This window comes from Callospermophilus lateralis, chromosome 6 (assembly GCF_048772815.1).
Source record: "Callospermophilus lateralis isolate mCalLat2 chromosome 6, mCalLat2.hap1, whole genome shotgun sequence".
In the NCBI taxonomy this organism is placed as follows: domain Eukaryota; kingdom Metazoa; phylum Chordata; class Mammalia; order Rodentia; family Sciuridae; genus Callospermophilus; species Callospermophilus lateralis.
The window spans coordinates 17,310,782-17,336,901 of record NC_135310.1 but is presented as its reverse complement, the minus strand read 5'-3'; the positions used below and the strand labels follow the sequence as shown (position 1 = coordinate 17,336,901).

General features: G+C 41.8%; 1 long non-coding RNA gene across 2 annotated transcripts in view; it reads right to left on the bottom strand.

The window, feature by feature from the left end:
* Positions 1-8,010: 8,010 nt before the first annotated feature.
* The window catches only part of LOC143401104 (uncharacterized), a 62,730-nt gene continuing 44,620 nt past the window's right edge, over positions 8,011-26,120 (bottom strand). The window contains exon 3 of one of the 2 annotated variants that reach the window (XR_013091600.2): positions 8,011-8,091. This is a non-coding gene — a long non-coding RNA (uncharacterized LOC143401104). Of the gene's footprint in view, positions 8,092-16,889; positions 20,089-26,120 lie in introns of those variants that run through there. The other variant, XR_013091599.2, reaches the window with a different exon arrangement.

Below are 26,120 nucleotides of genomic sequence, written 5' to 3'. Positions count from 1 at the left end.
GGAGGTGCACATGCACAACAAAGCACCCAATATAGAGGGGGTGGTGGCTCTCTTTCACAGGAAGATAGAGGAAAGCAAGAAAGGCAGATTCTGTGGTCCATCCTGTCCTGGAACTCGACGCTCACCAAACCATTCTCACTACAAGATGGGTTTCCCAGGTGTCGCCAGCCATCCATGGGCTCTGTGTGTGAGCTATGTGCATTGGAGCCATTGCACTTTGATTGGGCTGTGCAATACAAATGCGCCTCTCTAACTCTGCCTGTGATCACTGCACCTGAGATGGGTGTGACTTGCCAAGATGTCAGTAAATTTGCTGACATCACAAAACAAGACTCTACCTTTGAAACCTTATCCCCTGCCTTATTTGGTGAAGAATATTCCATCGAATCTTCTTTGTGAGTCCCTCTTATAAAAATAAATAGACTCCAGGTGTACACTCTCTTTCCCAGTTGACCCTTAAGGTCTCAGAGCTGTCCTACCCTTGACATGAAAACTACTTCTGTATTGTGTGATTTCTCACCATTTTTCTTAGCTTAATGTTGCAGCCAGCTCTTTTGAACCCAGCTTATCTCATCAGTGCAGGCAGCTGGCGAGACCCAGGTATGTGGAAAGGAAGGGTCACCAATACTTTGAGAAATAAGAATCAAGAGGCACGTCACTGGCCTGACTTCCATGCTGCCATTTAAACTACTTATAAACATCAGGGATTTCCCTGTGCTAGCCAGAAGGGACATTAACCTAATCATACACATTTGTTTTACAAATTACTGTATCATCTCCTCTCCTGGCCAACTCCTGTGACTTTTCAAGACCCTCTTCAAGTGGCACCGCCTCTGTAAAGCTTTCCACAGCAGCCCAACCATTCCACGTTTGTACACTGAGCACCTAGGATGTGCTAGTCACTGTGCTTAGTGCTGGAACACAGTGATGAGCAGGACTGACGTGGTCCCCACCTTGTGGAGCTCATGGCTAGTGTAAGGTAAGGTACAGCCTTAGGACAGGGAACTGCAACCTTGAGTAGGGCATCAGGGAAGACTTGGAGGCTTCCACCCTTGCTTGGAACCATGAGGTCAATCTACCCATATGAGACAAAGACAAAGACATGCCAGAGCCTGGCATGGGACAGTGTTCCGTGTGTTAGTCAGCTTTTGATCACTGTGACCAAAACACCTGACGAAAAAAACTTACAGGAGAAAAAAGTTTATTATGGCTCATGGTTTTAGAGGGTCAGTCCGTGGTCAGCAGGCTCCATGGCTCTGGGCCTAAGGTAAGGCAAAACATCATTGCCAAAGGACATGGCAGAGGAAAGAGGATCAGCTCAAAATGGATAAGAAGCAAAGAATAATAGAGGAGCCAGGGACAAGATATAGCGTCCCCAAGAGCACAACCCAGTGACCTACTACCTCCTCCAGCTATGCCCCACCTGTCTGAAGTTCTCACCCAGTAATCCAGTCAAATCATTAATCCATCAAATGGACTCATCTACTGATTAGGTTACACCTCTCCTAATTTCATCATTTCACCTCTGAACATCCCTGGATACCCCACAGGTGTTTGTAGAATGAGGGAGGCAGCTCTATGGCCCAGCCTTATGACAAAGTAGACACTGGTCAGAAGAGAAGGACAAACATCCCACCAAATCTAAAAGACCCCCTGGGTGAGCTCTTTGGGGATACTTAGAATTGGCTCTGTGTGACCTTCTAGCTGACCATGGTGAACTTGCATCCCAGTCATTTAGCTACTGGTACTCAGCCTCTTATCCTGACATAGATGAAGCCATGACACAGGTAATAAAATAACAGCTGGCAGAGAAACAGTGCAGGTTTGAGGTTAGAGGGAGCCCACAGCTCAAAAACATTCAAGTGGCTCTTTTTCCCCACCATGTCCCTCTCTCAGGCCAGGGTTAGCAGCTAAGGTCTCAGAGGCACAGCTGTGCTGTTCTCTTCTATCACAGTAGTGAGAGAGAAGCCACATAATTGCCCTAACTGACCTTGAAAACCAAGCCTCATGTGTAAGAGTGCTTAGCAGCCTTTCAAGGGGAGGCCCCCTTCAAAGCTCAGCCATTTTATCCCACACAAGGAGATAAACTTGAGGGCCATCAAAATCTTCTCTAAGGTCAGCCCAGCTTACAGAAAGAGTATTAGCCAACTTTCTAAAGAACACTCAGAATTCATTAGTATGAATTAATTGTGGGAGGGCTGAAGGCAGTTGCCACCAGAAGAACTGGTTTAAACTCACCTAATCCTGCTGAAACTGTGTATTTTCTTCACAAGACACTGGCCACCAAGGACATTTCTAGCACAAGGCTCAGCAACAATTTCCAAAGGGTCAATTGGCCTGAAACCAGCAGGATCAAAGAAATTCCTTTTTCTAAGTGTTGTGTTAGGGATATTTGAACCCCGACCTGCTGAAAAGGGGCCAAGGCTCTAGAGGAGGAGACTTAATAAGAACTTCTAGGGAAACATAAACCAGGGTGAACTTTTCATTTGAGAACTTACTATTTTTAAGTGCTATTTATTTTTTTTACTCATGCATCCATATACCCTATTGTTCATGGATTTCATAACATTCCATGTCCTGGACAGTTCTAGGTGACAGTGACACAGAGATGATATGAACATCCTTTGCCCTTGGCCCTTGTGATGCTCTTAGTCCATCAAGGGACATGGAGGCACAAACATTGGAGAAAAAAGAGGAAACTATGTAGCCACATCAGAGGAGCACCCAGGACGGAGTTCCTGACGGGGGACCCATTGAGACAGGTGACCCAAAGCTGGGGTCATAAGCACAGGACACAGGAGCCCACCAAGAGAAGGAGAGAAGGATGAGGAAATATTCATATGGATTGACACATATTAAAGCACTTCTTGAAGTTTTGATGTCTTTATCTAGTAAGAAAGAAGAGGGCATGGATGTGACATTCTTGATGTCATCCTTATTGGCGCTCCTGAGAGGATTAGGGAGCAAATGGCAAGAACAACAGCTGACACTTGCAGAGCACTCAAGGAGCTCACCCTCTGGTGGGGCCATTTCCCAGCCATGGTGGGTGGATTTAAGGAGATTCCTTCCTGCTAACACTGATTCTTCCAGGAGTCTGGAGTATGCCTTTAGCATCCAAGGGCCAGAATTAGAAGGAAGCCCACAGCCAAGGAATAAAGCAAAGTTTAGCAGTGGAAGTAGTTTGGTGAATCACCGACCACAGGCCATGAAGATGAAGCAGCAGCCAAGGACACCGGCTTGAAATGAACTTGTTGAAGGCAAGCCCCCTCCCTTCTCAGTTAGCAAAGTGCTTTCAACTGCTGGACTCAAGACTTTGGGCTCCATTTCCTCATTCAGCACTTCAGACTTCACTCCCATCTGTTATCTGTTTCCACAGCAAGTGGGATGAGTATTCAGATTTCCTTCTTTCTTTTTAAATACATATTTCTACTGCTGAGGGACTGAGACTAAATCTCTTGCTTAAGTCACACAATGGTTAGTGGCACAGCAGGGACTAATATCATGGACCATCTTAGATTCTTCCATAAGCCACCCAAACATGCCTTCTCTGAATTTTCTAATTGGCCAAGAACAAGTATCCAAGGTTAACTTGAAGATGGAAGGCGTATAAAGCCAAATTACATTCACAAATCAGGTTTTCTCTTTGTGCTTTTTTTTATGTTGAATGAGATTGTTAAGCAAGGATCTGGTCTGCAAATGTTTAAAGAGCATGAGTGAGCATTTGTTTTACACTTAAGGACCAAGAAATTCATTTCAAAGCCCTCTGCAAGAGAGAAATTTTTTTGAAGTTCTTGATTCTTGCTGGAAAAAATTCATGAACAGTTTTGCATTTTACTCCATAATATAGCTGAATTTGTTTTAATAGAAACAAGGACACTAGCTTGAAATGAGTTTCTCCTCTGCAAATTTTTGACTCAAATGGATTCTTCTAACCAATGTCCCAGCTCACCCTGTGCTTTCCTGCACTCTTGTCACTCAGCAGAGAACCAAAAGGTGCATGCAGGCTAGATTCAGAGACTTACACACCTTGTCCATCTCTGACCCACATCTTACAGGCCTTCACTGAGTCTCAAAGAACAAAGCTATGAAGTCACATCCAAATTTGATAATGAGTATTATGAAGATGACAATGAAAAATAATGATTTTTACATTTGTATGTGCCAAAAGAAACACAGCTCCTTCATGCCAAACAACCAGTATACTATGGATCTGCAAATTAACACTCTATGACTAGAAATTTGCTTTAAATATGAAACATGATCCCATCATTTACTAATCACTAAGCAAGTCTATTGTCAACTGCTTTGGGAAAGCAGGCTTCCTTTGATAGCTATTGGCAACCAAGTATATTGTTATAGTTCCTTCTATGGAACTACTTAGTGTAGTATATATGTATCTGCTCAGTTTTTGGAATTTTCACATATGCCCAAACTGGGATGGCCAGTTCTCTTAATGCTCATGTCAGTGACAGTTATAGCTATTAGGAATTTCTGATTTCCTTTTATTTTCTCTTCTCTCTTGTCACCCCCACCCACTCCCCCACCAGTGCTGAGAATCAAGCCCAAGGCTAAGCAAACATTGTGGCACAGTATTCCCACCCACAAGCCCAGAAATTCTAATTTTCTTTTCTTTTTTTAAATACTTTATTTTCAGTTGTAGATGGACACAATCTCTTTATTTTATATGGTGTTGAGGATTGAACCCAGGGCCTCGCACATGCTAGGCAAGCACTCTACTACTGAGCCACAACCCCAGCCCCCAGAAATTCTAATTTTCTAAACCGCAGTGCTGAGATCAAGAAGGAGAGCAGCAGTTAATGGAAACTTCTGTTATCTGTGAGAGGATTTATTTGCCTAGATTTCCATTATTTTTTAACCTTCTGGAAGTTTATTTTGTTATAAAAGGTCATTTGCCCAAGATCTTTATTTTTTCCCTGAGAATATGTTAATTGGGAAAAAAAGAGTATACAACAGAATACAAATCCTTGTCATATAAACAAATATTGAGAGATGATTCAAGAACCCTGTATAGAATTTTATGTTCGTAAGTTCCTTTTCTGGGAAGTTGCTTATATTTGAGAATTAAAACTGGTTCAATTGAACAATGTAATATGTAATATAATATATAATATCAACTAATATTGACTGCAGCCACTGTACCTGTACTGACACAAGCTTAGTTCATTTCTAGGGGTTTTTTCCCACTAAGTACTGTGAAAGCCTAGAATCTTGAAAGGCTGGAAACATGGGCATTATTCATTCATCAAACACTGGAATGCTGGGCACACCTTCTACTGCATAAGCAGCCCCAGCAAAAGTAAAGATTTTCAATTTGGTTATGTGTTTGTTTTATTTAAACTTTTATAAATAAAAGTTTAAAAACTTTATAACAACAATCCTCCTGAGGATAACAAAACTACGCAATTGCTCTCCCAAGGCGTACACAACCAGGTAGCTGATGATTGAATTAACAACCTTTTCTCACTTGTTTATCATGGAAGCAAATGTTCTACCACTTCCACTGCCAGGCCTCTGCACTCAGACATTTCCTCCCACCCCGGAAAAACCTACCTAGTCACTTTGCTTCCTCCACCTCATTCTTGGACTGAAGTGCCCTCTGGTTTTTAGCAAATTCAAGTGCCCTCTGATTCAAATGCCTCAATGGAAGTTTTATCATGTTACTCTCAGGCAACATCTACAGATAAATTAAATTATAGGACTTCATAAAAAGTGATAATAATACACCTGAATATACCTTATCTTTAAAAAAAAAAACATGTTTTTTAATGTGGTGTTGAGGATGGAACCAGTGCCTTAACACATGCTAGGCGCACTCTGCACTGAGCTACAACCACAGCCCCAAGAATATCCCTTATCTTAAACGCTTGGAACCAGAAGCATTTCAGATTTGGGGTTTGTTTCAATTTCTTTTCTTTTTTTTTTTTTTTTAAGAGAGAGTGAGAGAGGGAGAGAGAGAGAGAATTTTAATATTTTATTTTTTAGTTTTTGACGAACACAACATCTTTCTTTGTATGTGGTGCTGAGGATCGAACCCAGGCCGCACGCATGCCAGGCGAGAGCGCTACCACTTGAGCCACATCCCCAGCCCTGTTTCAATTTCTTATACAAAATGAGAGCTTGGGGCTGGTAACCAAGTCTAAACAAAAAATTCATGTATGTTTGTTTCATATATACCTTATATGCATGGCCTAAAAATAATTTTATAAAATATTTTTAACAAGTCTTTATAGTGGCTGCAACCCATCACAGGAGGCCAGGTGTGGAATTTTCCACTTGTGACATCAGATCAGTGCTCAGGCACTCCTCCTGCTTACTGTAAATGCTGAGTAAGTAACTTCTTCCACTTCTCACTTTCTCCATGAAAGGACTTGGAGATTGTTAGCTCGGATATTCATGTTTTAGATTGTTGAGGACAACTTCCTTATCTGAAAGACCACAACATAATGACCTAAAGAAAATTAAGTGACTTGTAAAGATGATATCAGTTCGTTTCACCACCTCGATCTTCTCCTACTCATAAGAACTGCAGTTTACTTCATGGAATCATGAGCTAGGCACTACACTTAGATGACTGCATGTATTATTTTATTTGAGTCTGACAACACTATTTCAAGGTAGATTGTCCTTCCACTTACTTTAGAGATAGGGAAATAAAATATCTGGGAGAGAGGTTGAGGAAACATAGGTACCCACGTCACACACAAACACAGATTTGAACACCAGCTGAATCTGGAACCCATGCTTCAAATCACTACTGATCTTGCTGCCTTTTTGGTAACTGTGTATGGAGATATACAGGTAAAGGTGTATAGATATACTGTAGCTAGGTATATATCAAGATATACATTATTTTTGCAGGTTTTCAAACTGTAACTAAATTGCATTTCAACTGCAGGGTGGACAGGGGAAACAGGAGCAGGACATCCATTGTTTCTTCTTTCTTCTACCTTCTACACCACAGAAATCACAAAAGCTAAATGCTACATTTCCCAGACTCCTTTGCAACCTAACTCCTGGAGGTGCTTTAGATTCTGTCAATCAAATGTGGCAGAACTGAAACAGAGGCCAGGCATCTGTTGTTCTTGATGCCACACTGGTTGTGAAGACATGTATTTTCTTTGCTGCACCATTAACAGAGGTTCTGGGCTGTGGTCACTGGCTTGGAAAGTTGAGAGGAGGGCCTGTGGCATCCACTCTGAGGGTACAGATGCTTACAGGCACAGTGTGATTCCAGAGCCAGCAATAGAGCTGTGGCTATTGTGGTGAGATACTGATTATGGTGGTTTCCTAGCCTTATTTGATGGCATCCTAGTTGTGATAGAGTGGTATGGCGATGATGTCAGCAGTATTTTGATCAAGAATGGGACACTTCCCCTAGTGACTCATGCAGGTTTGGATAGCTTCCTGGAGCAAAGCAAGAAGATATTGAAGTCCAGGCCCAGCCGAAAGCAGGACCCTGATAAATTCCCTGCCCTTTGTGGAGTGATCCTAAAGGACTGGACCCTCAGAGGAAGGGTAAACTGGAGAAAAACCAGTCTTCAGACCCACTTCAGTCCAGCCTCAAGGCTTCTGCATGGCCCAAAATATCTTAACTCCTGAAATGGAAATAAGTAATTCTGGACTTACGGTTACCAAGTGTGGTACAAGTTAATGAAAGTTCTTCTGGAGGAAGGAAATATCCTAAACTTCAAATTTTTTGAATGGCAACTTTTAAAACAGCATATCCCACATGTTGCCTATGATAATCAAGCAGCTATGACAATGAGAATGAGAAACAGCAGAACCTACAATAGAAACAGAAAATAAGCAGAAGTTATAGCTCAAAATTCTAAAAGAAGTCTAGTGCATGTCACAAATATGATTTAAAACTTTCTAATAACAACGTTAAAAAGGTAAAAATAATTTGTAAATATTTTCCTTTAACTCAATGTATTTCAACTGATAATTTTTGCTTAATCCTGATGATTTCAACACGTACTCACCAAAGGCCACATCTCCACTTCTTTGACTCTCAGAGCCCAAGCCATCCTCTTCCCACCAAGGGCTGCCAACAAATGATGAATCCAGCATCTGTGAAAAAATAGGCATTGCTTGCCGTGCACTTGGACTCAGCCATGGAACACTAATGACAGGGACTCTCCATGTTATAACCAGGAAAACGCATCTTTTAGAGACCAAAACAATTTACGGAAGAATTGTTACAAAATAAGAGAGGGGAAAGAAAGAGTTCAAATAGTACTTGGTAAGAACATTCTACAAGCTGAAATCATATAGAAGGCAAGTATATTCCTTTGAGATAAGGATTACGGATATAAAGAGGTATGAAATATTATGACAGTAACAAAAATGGATAGCATCCTTTGAAAGGAGCAATTTTTTAATAATGTGGAAGAAAAAAAGAAAATGTCTTATGGATAAAAAATCAGAAAACAAGGGGAAAAAGCTACTATCAGTTTTTTTCAAGGTCAAATTCAATATTTGGCACATGCCTCACAAAGCAAAATACTCTCATGAGAAATGCACATTGTTGGCCTCTCATTTTATCTTCAAACACCATTTTTAAAGATAAATAAATATTAATTCACCTCTATTTTTAATTCTCATCCAGTAGTGCAGGAATCAGAGGCTTCAATGCTATTCATCATTGTTGCTGGTGTTGCTTGTTTTTCAGTTTGTTGATGACTCACAGCAGAAGTCATACCATACATCATACCATACATCTCTTTTTATGTCTGTAGCCTGGTAATATGCTGTATAAATTAGACAAATGCCCACATATTTCTAACATACTCCCCAAGATAAGGGACTTTAAATTCAAAAAGAAGTGTTGTCCTAAATTACCTCAATGAACTTGATTTTTATAAAAGTGAGGGGAAGATGAGACTAGTAGCAGCTGAATAAAACAAAAGCAATGAATTTGTCGTATCTACCAGTGCACCTAAGAAGAAGCAGGGAAAGGAATTAAACCTCCCCACCTCCAAGAGACCATGACTGGCAGCCAAGTAGACTGCAAAACTCAGCAGAGGTGACAAACCAGCACAGCCTTCTGGCTCCCTTCCAGATGGCCCTGAGAAACAAATAAGAAGCAAGCACAGCAACAGACTCCTGGACAGCCACCCTGGTCACATGGGGACAAAGGAATATTATTTCTAAAGCATTGAAGAAAAGAATTTTATATCGAAGCACATTCTCATTTAAATGGGAAGGGGTTGGTATTCATTTTCTATCACAGTCATGACAAATTACCCCAAACCTAGCTGTTTAAATCAATACATTTATTATCTTACAGTTCTATAGGTCAGAAATCTGAGTTGGCTCAACTGATGTCTCCACTTTGGATTTCACAAAGTAAAATAAAGATGTTCAACAGCTGAACTTTTATGCAGAAGCTTTGAAAACAATGTGCTTCCAAGGGCATTCAGATTGTTGGCAGAATCCACTTCCTTGCTGGCTGTGAGCAGGGCACTCCTTCACTTTAAGAGACCTCTCTCTGGTCCATACATCTCAGATCTATCAACAGCACATCTAATTCTTCTCTTGCTTAGAGTAACTTTTCCTTCTTCTTTATCCTTCTTGCCTCCATCCTGAGAAAGTCCTCTGATTTTAAGGGTTCATCTGATGACACTGGGCCCACTCAGGTAACCTGGAAAGATCTTTTTATTTGGGCTTCAACTGATTGATAATTTTAACTACAAAACCCTTTCAGAGCAGTGTCTAGATTAGTGTTTGACTAACCAAGGGACAAGAACTTGAGAAGAGAGCTTTAGAATTTGTCTGCAATATGTGCTATGAATATTTTGAAATAGAAAGCCTAAAGAATATTTTCCTCTTAAAGATCCAAGTTGGCAATAAAGGAAGGGGATGGAGAGACAGGGAGGCAGGGAGGACATAGGGAACAAGATTTACCAAATCATGCTATGTCCATGTATGGGCAGACCACAGTTGATCCCGCTTATATAATATTTTTTTGTTTGTTTGTTTGTTTCCATTTTATATAATATTTTAATTAAGATAATAACAATAACATTAGGGAGATTAGTTGAGTAGAGCAAGTGGGTCAAGAAAAGGATCAGAGGAGGGATAGGAAAGGGCTGGGGAAGGAGATTGATCAAATAACATTTTGTGCATGTACGAATGTGTCACAATGAATCACACTATTATGTATAATTATAATGCACCAATACTTTGTTTAAAAGATTCAAGTTGAAAGTACTGTTTTGCAGAAAGCACCCCAACTATGGGGGGGGGGGGGTAAAAAAAAGAAGAGAAGAGAGCAATGTGTTAAATTATACGTGTAATGTATTAAAGATTATGACTGTGGAAAAACAAAGAGGAGGAAGGAAAAACTGAAAACAGAAAATAAGAAGTATACTTATAAATAACCCAGATACATAATTCAGAGCAGTCTCAGAGCAATAGGGCAGGAGGTAGCACACAGAAGAGATGAGAAAATATGCCAGATAATTTTTATTAGGGGGCAAAGCAAAATTAATGACAAATGCAAATAAACTTTAGAGTTTGTCATAAGTGAAGAGTAACAGGACAAGAAAATCAGAATATGTAACTCATGAACCAGCAGAAGAAAATTCAGTATAGTAGCCAGGACACACAAACGGAGAAAGAAATAAATTCCCAAAATGCACAACAAATGGAAAATATGATGACAAAGTCCAAATATTTAACAGATGACAAAGTCCAAATATTTAACAGAAAGTCCAAATATGCAACCCACCTAAATCACTAACCTCAGCAATGAAAGACCTGAAATGCTCAGGTTGAATTTTTGAAAACTCTAACAATATGCATTGTTTTACAAGATACCCTGAACAGGAAAAGAAAAAAAATAAAAATTTTAAAAGTAGTGTATCAGTTAAGACAAGCCAGGTTTGACTGGAGAAGTAAACACCAAAATTTCAGAGACTGAAAACATTTATTATACACTTAAAAATGGTTGTAACGATAATTTTGTTATATTTTTATCACAAATCTTTTAAATTATTTTTAAAAGAATATTTATTTATGCTATATATTCAACTTGGGGTGGCAAGAAGGCTCTGCACATTAAAATAAAGGACAACAATTAGAACCTTGTTTCTTTTTTTTATTAGTTGCTCAAAACATTACAATGATCTTGACATATCACATATCATACATTTGATTCAAATGGGGTATGAATTCTTATTTTTACCATGTGTACAGATTGCAGGATCACATTGGTTATACATCCACGTTTATACATACTGCCATACTAGTGTCTGTTGTATTCTGCTGCCTTTCCTATTCCCTTCCTATCCCCCCTCCCCTCGCCTCCCCGCCCATCATCTCTCTCTACCCCATCCACTGTAACTCATTTCTCTCCTTTCCCCCTTTCCTCTCACATCCTCTTATATGTAATTTTGTATAAAAATGAGGATCTCCTCCCATCTTCCGTGGAATTCCCCTTCTCTTTCCCATTCCCTCCCACCTCTCGTCCCTGCTTAATGGTAATCTTCTTCTCATGCTCTTCCTCCCTGCTCTGTTTTGAGTCACCCTCCTTATATGAAAGAAGACATTTGGCATTTGTTTTTTAGGGATTGGATAATTCACTTAGTATAACCTGCTCTAATGCCATCCATTTCCCTGCAAATGCCATGATTTTGTTATTTTTTAGTGCTGAGTAATATTCCATTGTGTATAAATGCTACATTTTTTTTACCCATTCATCTATTGACAGACATCTAGGTTGGTTCCACAGTAGAGCTACTGTGAATTGTGCTGCTATGAACATTGATGTATCTGTATCCCTGTAGTATGCTCTTTTTAGATCTTTGGGGAATAGTCAGAGAAGGGGAATAGCTGGGTCGAATGATGGTTCCATTCCCAGCTTTACAAGGAATCTCCATACTGCTTTCCAAATTGGCCGCACCAATTTGCAGCCCCACCAGCAATGTACAAGTGTACCCTTTTCCCCACATCTCCGCCAGCACTTGTTGTTGTTTGACTTCATAATGGCTGCCATTCTTACTGGAGTGAGATGGTATCTTAGAGTAGTTTTAATTTGCATTTCTCTGACTGCTAGGGATGGTGAGCATTTTTTTGTGCATTTGTTGATTGATTGTATATCCTTCTCTGAGAAGTGTCTGTTCAGATCCTTGGCCCATTTGTTGATTGGGTTATTTGTTTTCTTATTGTTTAATTTTTTGAGTTCTTTGTATACTCTGGAGATTAGAACTCTATGTGAAGTGTAAGGGGTAAAAATTTGTTCCCAGGATGTAGGCTCCCTATTTACCTCTCTTATTTTTCCTCTTGCTGAGAAAAAACTTTTTAGTTTGAGTACATCCCATTTGTTGATTCTTGATTTTAACTCTTGTGCTATAGGTGTCCTATTAAGGAATTTGGAGCCCAACCCCACGAGATGGAGATTAGAGCCACCTTTTTCTTCTATCAGTTGCAGAGTTTCTGGTTTGATCTCTAGTTCCTTAATCCATTTTGAGTTCATTTTTGTGCATGGTGAAAGAAAGGGATTCAGTTTCATTTTGTTGCATATGGATTTCCAGTTCTCCCAGCACCATTTGTTGAAGATGCTATCCTTTCTCCATTGCATGCTTTTAGCACCTTTTCTAATATAAGGTAGTTGTAATTTTGTGGATTGGTCTCTGTGTCCTCTATTCTGTACCTTTGGTCTACCCACCTGTTAGTACCAGTGCCATGCTGTTTTCGTTACTATTGCTCTGTAGTATAGTTTAAAATCTGGTATCACTACACCGCCTGTTACACTCTTCCTGCTTAGAATTGCTTTTGCTATTGTGGGTCTTTTATTTTTCCAGATGAATTTCATGATTGCTTTTTCTATTTCTGCAAGAAATGCCGTTGAGATTTGGATTGGCATTGCGTTAAACCTATAGAGTACTTTTGGTAATATCACCATTTTAATGATGTTAGTTCTGCCTTCCATGAACAGGGTATATCTTTCCATCTTCTAAGATCTTCTTCTATTTCTCTCTTTAAGATTCCGTAGTTTTCATTGTATAGGTCTTTCACCTCTTTTGTTAAGTTGATTCCCAAGTATTTTTTTTTTTTTGAGGATATTGTGAATGGGGTAGTTGTTTTCATTTCCATTTCAAAGGATTTGTCACTGATATACAGGAATGCCTTTGATTTATGCGTGTTGATTTTACATCCTGCCACTTTGCTGAATTCATTTACTAGCTCTAGAAGTTTCTTGGTAGAACCTTTTGGGTCTTCTAAGTATAGGTTCATGTCATCCGCAAATAGTGATAATTTAAATTCTTCTTTTCCTATCTTTATGCCTTTAATTTCTTTTGTCTGTCTAATATCTCTGGCCAGTGTTTTGAGAACTATGTTGAATAGAAGTGGTGAGAGAGGGCACCCCTGTCTTGTTCCAGATTTTAGAGGGAATGACTTCAATTTTTCTCCGTTTAGAATGATGCTAGCCTGAGGCTTAGCATAGATAGCTTTTACAATTTTAAGGTAATTCCTGTTATCCCTAGTTTTTCTAGTGTTTTGAACATAAAGGGATTCTGTACTTTGTTGAATGCTTTTTCTGCGTCTATTGAGATGATCATACGGTTCTTATCTTAAGTCTATGGATGTGGTGAATAACATTTATTGATTTCCGTATATTGAACCAGCCTTGCATCCCAGGGATGAATCCTACTTGATCATGGTGCACAATCTTTTTGATATGTTTTTGTATCCGACTTGCCAGAATTTTATTGAGGATTTTTGCATTTAGGTTCATTAGAGATATTGGTCTGTAATTTTCTTTCTTTGAAGTGTCTTTGTCTGTAATTTTCTTTCTTTGAAGTGTCTTTGTCTGGTTTCGGGATCAGGGTTATGTTGGCCTCATAGAATGAATTTGGAAGAGCTCCCTCTTTTTCTATTTCCTGAAATAGCTTGAAAAATATTGGTATTAGTTCTTCTTTACAGGTTTTGTAAAACTCTGCTATATACCCATCCGGTCCTGGGCTTTTCTTGGTTGGTAGCCTTTTGATGGATTCTTCTATTTCCTCCATTGATATTGGTCTGTTTAAGTTGTGTGTATTCTCCTGACTCAATCTGTGCAAATCATATGACTTAAGAAGTTTATCGATGTCTTCACTATTTTCTATTTTATTGGAATATAGGGTTTCAAAATAATTTCTAATTATCTTCTGTATTTCTGTAGTGTTGGTTGTGATATTGCCTTTTTCATCCTGTATGCTAGTAATTTGAGTTCTCTCTCTTCTCTTCATTAGCATGGTTAAGGGTCTGTTGATCTTATTTATTTTTTCAAAGAACCAACTTTTAATTTTGTCAATTTTTTCAATTGTTTCTTTTGTTTCAATTTCATTGATTTCAGCTCTGATTTTAATTATTTCTTGCCTTCTACTACATTTGCTGTTGTTTTGCTCTTCTTTTTCTAGGGTTTTGAGATGGAGTGTGAGATCATTTATTTGTTGGTTTTTTCTTTTTTTGAGGAATGAACTCCAAGCAATAAATTTTCCTCTTAGAACTGCTTTCATTGTGTCACATAGATTCCGATATGTTGTGTTTGTGTTTTCATTCATCTCTAAGAATTTTTTGATTTCCTCCTTTATGTCTTCTGTAACCCACTGATCATTCAGTAATATATTGTTCATTCTCCAAGTGATGTAGGATTTTTCCTTCCTTCGTTTATCATTGATTTACAGTTTCATTCCATTATAATCAGATAAGATGTGTAGTATTATCTCCACTCCTTTATAATTTCTAAGAGTTGCCCTATGGCACAATATATGGTCTATTTTTGATTCACCCGCGCCTGAGCCCGCTGCGGCCTCTGAGAAGCTCAAACAGCTCACTTATGTTCCACCTCAGCCCAACATTGCTGGACGTTCCTGAGCAGGCATCATCCAGTCGTTCTGAAGTCTCTCTCTGCCAGCGTAGCTGAGGAGGTCACAGGAGTGTTCCCTCCGCACCCGTCCCCGTGTTCTCCTCTCAGAACCTTGTTTCTTAAAGTCATAACTGCTGATTTTGAAATTGCTGAGGTGTGGCAAATTCCACTCGCTGTTAAGCAACTGTCCTTCCAGGATTCCACTGGATGCTAATTCATAAGGCTCAACAATGCTGGGTGATCCACACTTGCAATCCCAGCAGCTTGCGAGACTGAGGCAGGAGGATGGCAAGTTCAAAACCAGCCTCAGCAACTTAGCAAAACACTAAGCAACTCAGCAAGACCCCATCTTTAAATAAACTATTTAAAAAGTGTGTGGGGGTGGGCTGGGGATGTTGCACAGTGGAAAAGTGCCCTTGGGTTCAATACCTTCTATGAATGAATGGACGGATAGATAGATAGATAAAATAAGACTCAGCAGCACCTCTTTAAGAGTTAAGGTCCTTGGGCTGGGGCTTTAGCTCAATGGCAGACTCTGGAGGCTCTGGATTTAACCCCTAGCTCTTCCCAAAAAAGAGTTAAGTCCCTCATAGTTGTTCACGAGCTGCTGGCACAACCCATGTCTCCCCCCTGCCCCACAATATTAAATATTTCTATGTTTAAAAAGGAGATTTGAGACCACAATTGAAAGTATAATTGTTGGAACTGCTGATTATTGGAATCATAAAGGCTAAAATGCAAGACAAAGGAAGGTGGACGAATGTGTGAGGAGGACGGAGGACGGTGTTCATGTGACAGATGGATGAGGAGTGTTTGTGTTTATGTTAAAACAGAGAATCCACTTAGCTGCCCACACCTGTTCTCACTGGTTGGCACAAGGGACATGTAAGATATGAGAGGACAGGTAAATACCATAAAGTGGGGTCTGGAAGACTTGGAAACTCGTGGGTGACAAGGGTGTGTCAGGAATTCGGATGAGGGGGGAAGTTTCTCCTGGCTCCCAGGCCAAGAAGAGAATGCCACAACACAGTGCCCCCCATGGAGAGTGGTTCTCTCATCCTGGGCCAAACCATACTTCAGGAATAGAGGGGAAATGGGAGAGCACGGGAGGATGGGCTGTGTTTCTGGAAGCTCTCAAGGGAGGATCATGGGAACAAAAACAAACTGGAAAAGGCTCCTGACTCCTTCCAAGAAAATTCAGAGATGACAGGGACCAAAGGACAGAAAACGAGTTGGCGGCATATCTGAGGTAACCTCAGCTCTCCTCACTCTGAGTGTGCATATTTGAGCGAGTGTGTCAGGCATGCACCGTGTGGACCTGCATGCACCACTGAGGCACAGAGAGCTTGTTTCTCTCATAAATTTTCTCCCAGGCTCACAACTGCCCTGGGATCTCCCAGACCCCCTCCCTGCCCTGTTTCACCACCACCATCTCTTCCTTCCCAATTCCCCATGGTTGAGCGTCCCTTGTCTACCCACCAGCCCCTGCTGTCCTGCCTCCTGGCTTTCTGTCTGGCACATTCCTCTACCTGGAGTATCTGCTTCCCCCAGCCAAGAGCCAGTCATCCTTCATGGGTGGACACAAATATCACCTGCCATCTCTTTCTCATCCTCCCAGGATAAATAAATAATTCTCTCCTGTGTTCTCTAGTCCTTGAGTTCACAGTAAGAGTATCTCACATTGTGATGATTGTTTATACATTTCAAGGAATGAGGTATTTGAGAATATACATATCCCTTTATATCTTTTGTTTAATCAAAATTTTTAAAGGACCTACTGGGAAAGTATGGCCCTCTGGTTATGTGATAAATCATATTTCCATGGGAAGCAGGAGCTAAGAGAGTGTTCTTCTTGTGTTTGAGGGTCCCTTTCCCATACAGTCATCTGGGACAACAATACCTCAATCCACAGCTGCATCTGCATCTCCCCTGAGTGCCGCAGTCTCTGGCTGGGCACAAATCACGAGTCTCCACACAGTTTGTAGATTCAAACAGCAATTCTTTATTCCCGAACTCACACCGGCCGTCTACAAACACGCTCTGGGGGAATCCACGTTCTCTGCCCAAATCCACACTCTGCCCTAATCCACTACTCTGCCCAAATCCACTCCACATGGGCTTCTGTCTCCCCAAATATACTGTCTGACCCTAAGAACTCAAGAGGAACTCAGCAGCAGGATACACCCTATTCTAAAGGGGGAACACCCTAATCTCCTATTATGCTAAACTGCCCTATTCTAAAGGGGGAACACCCTACTCTCCTATTATGCTAAACTGCCCTATTCTAAAGGGGGAACACCCTACTCTCCTATTATGCTAAACCACCCTGGTCCTTGAGCAAGGTCACCTTTCAGAAGTCCTTCCACTAGACAGCATGGGAGTAAGCTGGCAAGGAGATTGTCATACCTGCTTGGCATGGCTCCCAGCACCTGAGTTCATCACTATGGTCACTATAGTCGTCTTCAAAGGCGTACCCTGACAGCATTCCTGTCTCAGTTATCATAAGGCCAGCAGGTCATGGGCAGAAGTGAGAGGGAAGTAAGAGCCAGTGGCTTCTGGCAGCTGTGGAGAGCAACCTGGGCTGAGACCGGAGAGAGAACCTGAATCCCACTCTGACCCCACCCACTGAGTCTTCTCCCCATTAAATGGACACATGAACAAGATGTCCTACCCCCCACAGCCATCAGTGGGGAGGATAGGCCCCTACTGATAATAAATCACATGATCCTCAGGCTGTGGTAAAGTAGAGGACTACTGAACCAAGCACAGAGCCTGACGCTGCTGCCTCAGGGCAGGGGCACAGGATGATTGCAAACAGATTTCCTTAGGTACAAAGAAGCAGAGAAGATTTTGGCCTGATTCACTAACATCTCTACTCAAGAGGACCATGTGGAAGGTGGGCTACAGGACAACAGAAACACAAGGGGTGGGCAGTACACAGACTTGGGAGGAACTGTACTTGGTGGCTCCCATGCATACATCTGGGGACAGGAGCCTTGGGTAATCCCTGGGAGGAGGCAGCTGGGAAGGCTTGGCACTCCTAACTCATGAGTCTGGGTGAACCAGGCAGGTAACCTGGAGAACAGAAGGAATAGAAGGCTGCAGTAGAGACATAGGAAGGATGGCCAGGTGAGAAGGAGATGGAGAGCATATCTGGGCACTCCTGCCCCTTGCCTGGTGCAGATTCCTGGCTGCCAACCTCAAACCAGATCCCAAATGGGGATGAATGAGCTCCAGAGTTGACTGAAAGAGTATGGGTTGTAGATTGTACTTTCAGAAATAGAAGTCATGACATTTTGACTGATGAGTGTTGTACTCTTTTTTTTTTTTTTAACGTTTTCCTGAATCAATTCCACTTCTGTCAGTTAATGCTCTCTGGTGGAATAAAAGGGGCAAATGACAAGATTATGTAAGTGCCCTGCACTTAGCCAAACTTATGACTCACCAGGGCCCTCTCTTCCTTCTTGTGTTTGAGGGTCCCTTTCCCATACAATCATTTGGGACAAAACAATACCTCAATCCACAGCTGCATCTGCATCTCCCCTCAGTTCTTCACCATGGTCTCTGTCCTCAAAGGCGTACCCTGGCAGCATCCCTGTCTCAGTCATCATGATTCTACAGGCTCCTGAGGTCCAGGCTATGAGATGGGGCCCTGTGTGTAGTTCCTGTGTCTGACCTCTGAATGGCAGTGTGAGAGATCTCAGACCAGGACCCACTCATCGAGAAGCTGGAGTCTTCTCAGACTCAGGTGATCGCTTCATTCATGCCTACACTGGCCTGAAATGTGTATTTGAAGCTATTTAAATGGTATTTAAATGGTGGTTGCGTGATTGGATCTCGAGATAACAATGAAATTGACCAAAGGAAACTTTGAAAGGTTAATTATAGCCAGGCGCTGCAGCACATGCCTGTGATTCCAGCTTCTTGGAGGCTGAGGTAGGAGTATTGCAAGTTGGAGGATGGCCTGGATGATTTAGCGACATCCTGTCTCAAAATAACAATTTTTAAATGAGCAGGGGACGTGGCTCAGTAGCAGAGCGCTCCTGCTGGATTGAATCCTCAGTACCTCAAAAGAAAAAGAAAAAAATTGTTTCTGCAAGCCTCCAGGTGGCAGCTGATCTAGGCATTTTCTTCCAGACTGTCCGAACTTTTCCCAAAGGAGAAGTTGCTTTTGCTTTTAGAGTCTTTCCTGAAAGTTTTCGGGGTCGGGGCACAGAATCTACTGAAAACTATCGCTGATGGCAGGCTAGCTAACAACTGCCTTCAACCACGTTGATTTCAGACGGGACTTTATTAGGAGCCCGAAATTTTTTGGTATTTTAATAATAAAAAGGATGAGTCGGAAGGTGGGGATGCAAATGGTTAAACACTCGGGCCCAAGAAGTCCGGAGAGGAGACAGGAAAAGAACGAGGTGAGGAAGGCGACATATCAGAATGGTTACGCAGCGCAGGGATCTGGGGCAGTCAGTGGAAAGCGGCCAGTCCCGGGGGCCAGTCAGCGGGGCGGCAGCTGATGTTTTGTAAAAGGCAGATTGTTCTTCTGCTCCGACTTGGGTCGCCATCTGCCCTGGCCGGAGGCCCCAACTTTACCCTTGGCTTTGGGTTCGTCTTCTCCGGTAACAGCCAGGGCGGCGGGACGAGTGCGAAAGGAGGGCGGAAGCCGGCGGCGAGGAGGCAGCGGGAGGCGCTGGGGACGCGTCCCGGTCCCGCGCCGTCGCAGGAAGGGGACCCAGGCGGGGTCCTGCACCGGGCGGTGATTCAGCCGACGCCTCTGTAAGGGCACGGTGGCCAGGGGCACCCGAGGGAAAACGACAATGCCCAAAGGCCAACTTAGTGGAGTGGCTTAGAAAGTCGGGGCGGGGCAACAGCCGGAACCAATCAGCAGGAGGAAGGACGCGGCGGAGCGGATTCCCCGGGGGGCGGGGCGGGGGGTTTCCGGCTTTAAAGCCTCTGAGCGCCGCCGCGCGTCTCCCAGTTCTCCTGAGTGCCGGACTCATGGCCGGGTCTGTCCGCGCGGCGCTCTTTCTTGGTGTCCTGGCTCAGCTCGCGCCCCACTTTCTTTGGGCGTCGCTGGCCGGTGAGTTGCGGGATCGAACTTACGGGACACCTCCGTCCCCTTCTCAGTCCCCAGACTTCCCCTACATGTTCCGTCCCACCGGTCCACGTCTCCGCAGCAGGTTATGCACCCTGCGCCTGGGAAGGAGCCGCGGGAGCTGAAAAGAGACGAAAAAATAAGGGTAGGAGGATGCGAGGGAGCGAGATGACAGGGGAGAGCTAGATGGCTTGGTAATGGTCACCAGTGCCACCCCCGTCTTCAGAAAGCGGGAATCAGAGCCTCTTTCTCCAAGAGCCCAGGAGCAAGAATGAGTCACTGTGAAAGGGTGTGCGTTTTCCCGCTGCGGGTGGCATTTACTGGCTGTGTTGTGCGTTTTCAGTGAGGAATTGCCGTCAACTCCTCCGGGCCCCTTTGCCTAGCACAGATGTCTCTATCACAGGTCGTCCTAAGTCGTAATGACAGCCCAGTCGCTTCCAAGTTCATGTGATATCTACTTTTTAGAATTTTCTTTTAAAGGTAAAGAAAGGTGCCTCATGAAAATCAAAGGGAGATCAGCAGAGGAAAGAGACCAGGGGGAGGGAGGAGAGGAGAGAAAGGAAATACTGGGGAATTATATTGGTCAAATTCTGTTGCTATATTGTGCGTGTACGAATGTGACAACAAATGTCACCCGTGATGACAACTATAATACGCCAATAAAACTATGAAATGAAATTGAAATTTAAAATATCATCAATGGGCACTCTCTCACTCTCTTTGGTATTTGGAGGCCATATGCTGCAGGCACAGGTTTCTTTGAGCCTAGTTCAGTCACTCTGGTCCAAGCACACTCTGGAGATCATGATGGGCATCTTCTGGGTTCACTTCACCTTCCTTTCTGAGTTTCTGATCTCCAGTCTGCTCACTGCTGCACAGCACCTAGCAGTAGCTCCTATGCTGGCAACCCAGTTCCCACGAACTATCAGCCTGTGGGCTGAGATATTTTCATTGCTTTGCAGTCAATTGCTTCCCTACCAACTCTGGGTCCATTGAGTTCAGCCTCCCTCTCTGTTCCACAGGTTCTCACAGACATGTATATTTTAATCTGCCGCTGTCCCTCCCCCCCTCCCCTCAGCAACCACAGTTACTGCTGCCAGCCAAACTGGCACAATTCTAAACATATTATTTCTTTTATTATATTCAAAGTTTCTGACTTTCTGTGTCGCTGCAGTTTCTTTTACAGTTCCCCTAGTTACCTACCCATCTCTCTAAGGAGCACTCTTCTTGTGTTTTAAGTCTGCTGCTAAGGAACTATGGGAAATTGTGCCCTTCCTCTATTCTGCCATCCTCTCTCTCAAAATTCTTTCTTCCAGCTTCTTGAGATAAACAGAATGTTACAGTTTTCTATAGTCTCTCTACTGTGCCAGAACACAACAGAAATTTCACTATTATCTGTTAGTTCCCTTCTATCAACATTTTCTCATCCCTCCATCCCTCTTACTGTACACACCATTTAATTTCAACTTCTGAGGTCAACTTTTGTGGATTCCACATGCAAGTGAGATCATTTGGTGCTTGTCTTTCTGTGCCTGGCTTACTTCCCTTAACATGATGATCTCCATTTCCATCAATTGTGTTGGAGAGAACATAATTTTGTTCTTTTTATGGATAAATAGTATTCCAGTGTGTGTAGGTACCACATTGTCTTTATCTGTTCATCACTTGATGGACACCTAGGTTGTTTCTGTTTCTTTGCCTTTGTGAACAGTGCTAAAATGAACATGGGAGTGCAGATGTCTTTGACAGACTGTATTTATATACTTTGGCTATTACCCAGTAGAGGAATTCCTGGATCATATGCAAGTTCAATTTTTTCAATTTTTGAGGACCTCAATACTGTTTTTCCTAGTATCCCTATTATTACCACCTAGAGGTACTAGAATCATTGACTCCATTCAGCAAAAAATCTAAGAACAAGACACCAAGATAGAAAGTAAGAAGTAGATTTATTGCAAATGTGAAAAAGATATAGAGAAGACTTCTCTGAGAAAAAGGGCCTCAGACCTGGGAATCTGGTGGGGGAGTTTGTGCCTGTTCTTTTGATGGTCTCTGGAATTCCTCCTTTCCTTATCTGCTCCCCTGTTCATGCTCTCCTCACTATTATTGAATGGTGCCCCCTCTGCCCATGCATCTGTTTTAGTTTTCCTATTGGATCTCTTGCTTGGGAGCACTAGTATGGAAGTGTCTGTCTGACTGGGTCTCCTGTTTGTGTCCACCAAGCAGGAAGTTGACCTCATCAGAAGACCCTCCCCATGCTCCTGTGTTCTGACCCTGCCCAACCTCCTCACTTGCCATCTTGCCCTGGTTGCCTAAGCCCCCTTACCTCTCCCCCAATATGAATCTACATCCAGCTAACAATATGCAGGATTCTCTTGCAGGCACTTATTTTCTTTTGTATTATTGTTAACAACCATTCTTACTGGAGTGAGATAATGTCTTCTTGTGGTTGTGATTTGCATTTCAGTGATGACTGGTGATACTGAGTACTTTTTTGTATGCCTATTGGCCATTTTACTTGTCTCTTTTGAGAAATGTCTTTTCAGATTTTTCTCCATTTTCTAATCAGCTTATTTGTTTTCTAAGTATTAAGTTCTTTGAGTTCCATATGCATTCTGGATATCAACCTATTATCTGATGTACAATATGCAAATATTTTCTGACATTCTGTAGGTTCTCTCCACTCCCAAAATTGTTGCCTTTGATGTGCGGAGGATTTTTTAATTTGACTCTTCTATTTGTCTGTTTTTGATTTTGTGTTCTGTGCTTTTAGAGACTTGTCCAAAATATCTTTTCCCATTCCAATGTCCTGAAACATTTTCACTACATATTCTTGTAGTAGCTTCATAGCTTCAAAACTTACATTTAAGTCTTCAGTTTTTTGGTTTATTTGTTTATTTTTTCAAGTACTGGGAGTTAATTCCATAGTCTCCTGCATGGTAAACAAGCATTTTACCCCTGAGCTTCACCCCCAGCCCATTTAATACACTTTAAGTTGATTTTTCTAAGTGAAGAGCTACAGGGGTCTAGTTTTATTCTTTTTCTTGTGGATTCCCTCCCCTGTTTTTCCAACACCAAATATAGAAAATATTGTCATTTTTCTACTGCACATTCTTGTCACCTTTTTCAATAATAGGCTGCTGTAGGTGTGTGGGTCGAATTCTATGCTCTCTGTTCTGTTCCATTGGTCCATGCTTCTGTTTGTAACCCAGCAGCATGCTGTTTGATTACTCCAGCTTGGTTGTGTATTTTGAAGTCAGTTCATGTAACTCCTCTTGCTTTGTTCTTTTCCTACAAGATAGCTTTGACTCTTCAGCAATTTTGTGGTTCCCTGGAAATTATAGAACTGTCTTTTCTATTTCTGTGAAGAATGCCCTTGATGTTTTGATAGGGATTACATTGAATCTGCAGATCTTGATGGGTGGAATAGACATTTGAACAATATTGGATCTTCCAAAACATGAACATGGTGATCTTCTCCTATGATTTGTGTGTGTGTGTGTGTGTGTGTGTGTAGTTTTTAATTTCTTTCCTCAGTACTTTATAGCTTTCACTGTAGAGATATTTTACCTCTTTGTTTAAATTCATTCCAAGCTATTGTATATTTTGCAGTTACTGTAAATAGTAATGTTTTCTTGATTTCTATTTCAGATTATTTGCTATTGGTATATAATAACTCTAATAATTTTATTTTTTGTATTCTGCAACTTTGCTAAATTCATCTATCACCACTAATAGTATTTGGTGAAGTCTTTGGAGTTTTCTATATGTAAGGTCAGCTCATCAGCTCATCTGCAAACAGTGAGTATTTAATTTCTTTTTTTTTTTTTTTTGAGTTTAGATACTCTATTCTTTCTCTTGCCTGATTGCTCTACCTAGCACTTCCAGAAGTTCATTAAAAGTGGTAAAAGTGAGCATCCTTCTCTTGTTTCAGATTGGAGAGAGAAAACATTCAGTGCTTACCCACTTGTTATGATGTTAGGTGATGGCTTATTTCATATGTCCTTTATTCTGATGAGATATATTCCTTTTTGCCTAGGTGGTTTGGCATTTTTATTATGAAGAGATATAGATTTTATCAAATGCCTTTTCTTCATCTTCATTCTATTAATGTGGGGTATTACATTTATTGAAGCTAGTGTTGAACCATGGTTGCATCCCTGAGATGAATACTCTTTTCAGTAGGCAGTTGAATTCAGTGTGCTAATACTTTGTTCAGGATTTTTTCATCTTTATTCACCAAGAATATTGGCTGTGTTCTTGTCAGGTTTGGGTATCATGGTAATTCTGGCTTTATCAAATATATTTGGAAGAATTTCTTTCACTTCTATTGTTTGGAATAACTTAAGGAGAACTAGAAACTGTTTTTATTTAAATGCTTGGTATAGCTCAGCAGTACAGCTCTATGATCAGGGGATTTTCTTGATGGGAGGCTATTACAACTGATTCAATCTTGTTACTTCTTATTGGTCTGCTCAGCTTTTTTATTTCTTTTGATTCAATCTTGGTAAGGTATGTATGTGTAAGTGTTCAGGAATTTGTCCACTTCTTTTAGGTTGCCAAATTTTTACAAATAACAACAAACATGGATATCTTTGTTCCTAACAATCTGTAATGAACCTTTGTGTTTCCGTGATATCAGTTGCAAAGTCTTCCTTTTCTTGTGTGAATTTATTTGAGTCTTCTCTCTCCTTTACCTAGTTAGGCTAGCAAAGGGTTTATCACTTCTGTTTATCTCTTGAAGGACCAACTCCTTATTTCATTCATCTTTTTTGCTGTTTTTTAGCCACTAATTTATTTATTTATGCTATGCTCTGATATTATTTCTCCCTTTTCTCTAATTTTGGTTCTGGTTTTGGGTACTTGATATTTTTTATTAATTTTTTCAAGTTGTAGTTGGACACAACACCTTTATTTTTATGTGGTGCTAAGGATCGAACCCAGTACCTCTCTCATATGAGGCAAGCACTCTACCACTGAGCCCAAGCCCCAGCCTAGTACCTGATATTTTCTAATACACTTGATAAACAAAAGTCTGCCAGGCTTTCTTACAAAGTGCAGCAGACTAGGCATATTTCTGCCTTTCCTATTACATCTAACCTGGCATAAACACTTTTGGATCCTCTAAAGCAGATAGTTTTGATTCCTCCTCTACTACCGTTCTTTGAACTTATGGATTTTTCCATTTCATTCATGGTAGGATATCACCTTCTATCCTAAAAGAAGGCAATTTCCTGGCACACAAGTGCTGTCTCTGAACAGTCAAGCTACAAGCTATGAACCATAATTATAAACTCTTCCTCATGCAGCTGTGATCCCATGATCACTGGGCCCACCATGACTCAGCATACACACTGCCCCCTCCCTGCAGTCCAGGGCACTGCTTCTCCACATCCTCTGCCATGCAGGCCCTTCCCTCATAGCAGGCCTGGCACTGCCCTTGCAAGGTCCTGTGCTGCTGGGTGTAGGCATTGTTCATGGGCAGAGGGGAAATGGGCCATGTCCTGGGAATGAGGTTGCTTGCCAAGTAGTGTCCCCATCTGCCTGAAACAAGGAAACATGTCCACCATAAACAGGTGGAGCACACAGCTTAGGAAGGGTCATTCTTGCTCTGCGAGCTCAGCCCTTCAGAGGGATGGGGAGGGGGTGCCTAAAGGGTCCTTTCTCACCACTCCAACCCTTACTCGCCCTTTTCCCTCACAGGGACTCACTCCCTTTGCTATGACTTCACCATCAATTCTAAGCCAGCACCTGGACAGCAATGGTGTACGATCCAAGCCCAGGTAGACCACAAGAATTTTCTCTCCTATGACTGTGGCCTGGACAAGGTCAAATCCTTGAGTGCCCTGGGAGGGAAAGTGAGTGCCACAGTCACCTGGGAAGAGCAAAAAGCCATGCTGAGAGTTATGGGGGATATGCTAAAACAGCAACTGGCTGACACTAAAGCAGAAAATGACATGGCCAAAGGTAAGTAAGGATGTTCCAGGGACATGAGAGAGCTGATACTGGGTTTAGTGATATCATTGTGTCCATGAAAAAAAAAATGGGTGTTGGTTGTTCAAAAAAAACCCAGACAGGGCTGGTTTGGAGAAAGAACACAGCCAGATTAGAAGGAGACCAGGGAAGGTGGGACTGGGTTGGACGAAGGATTTG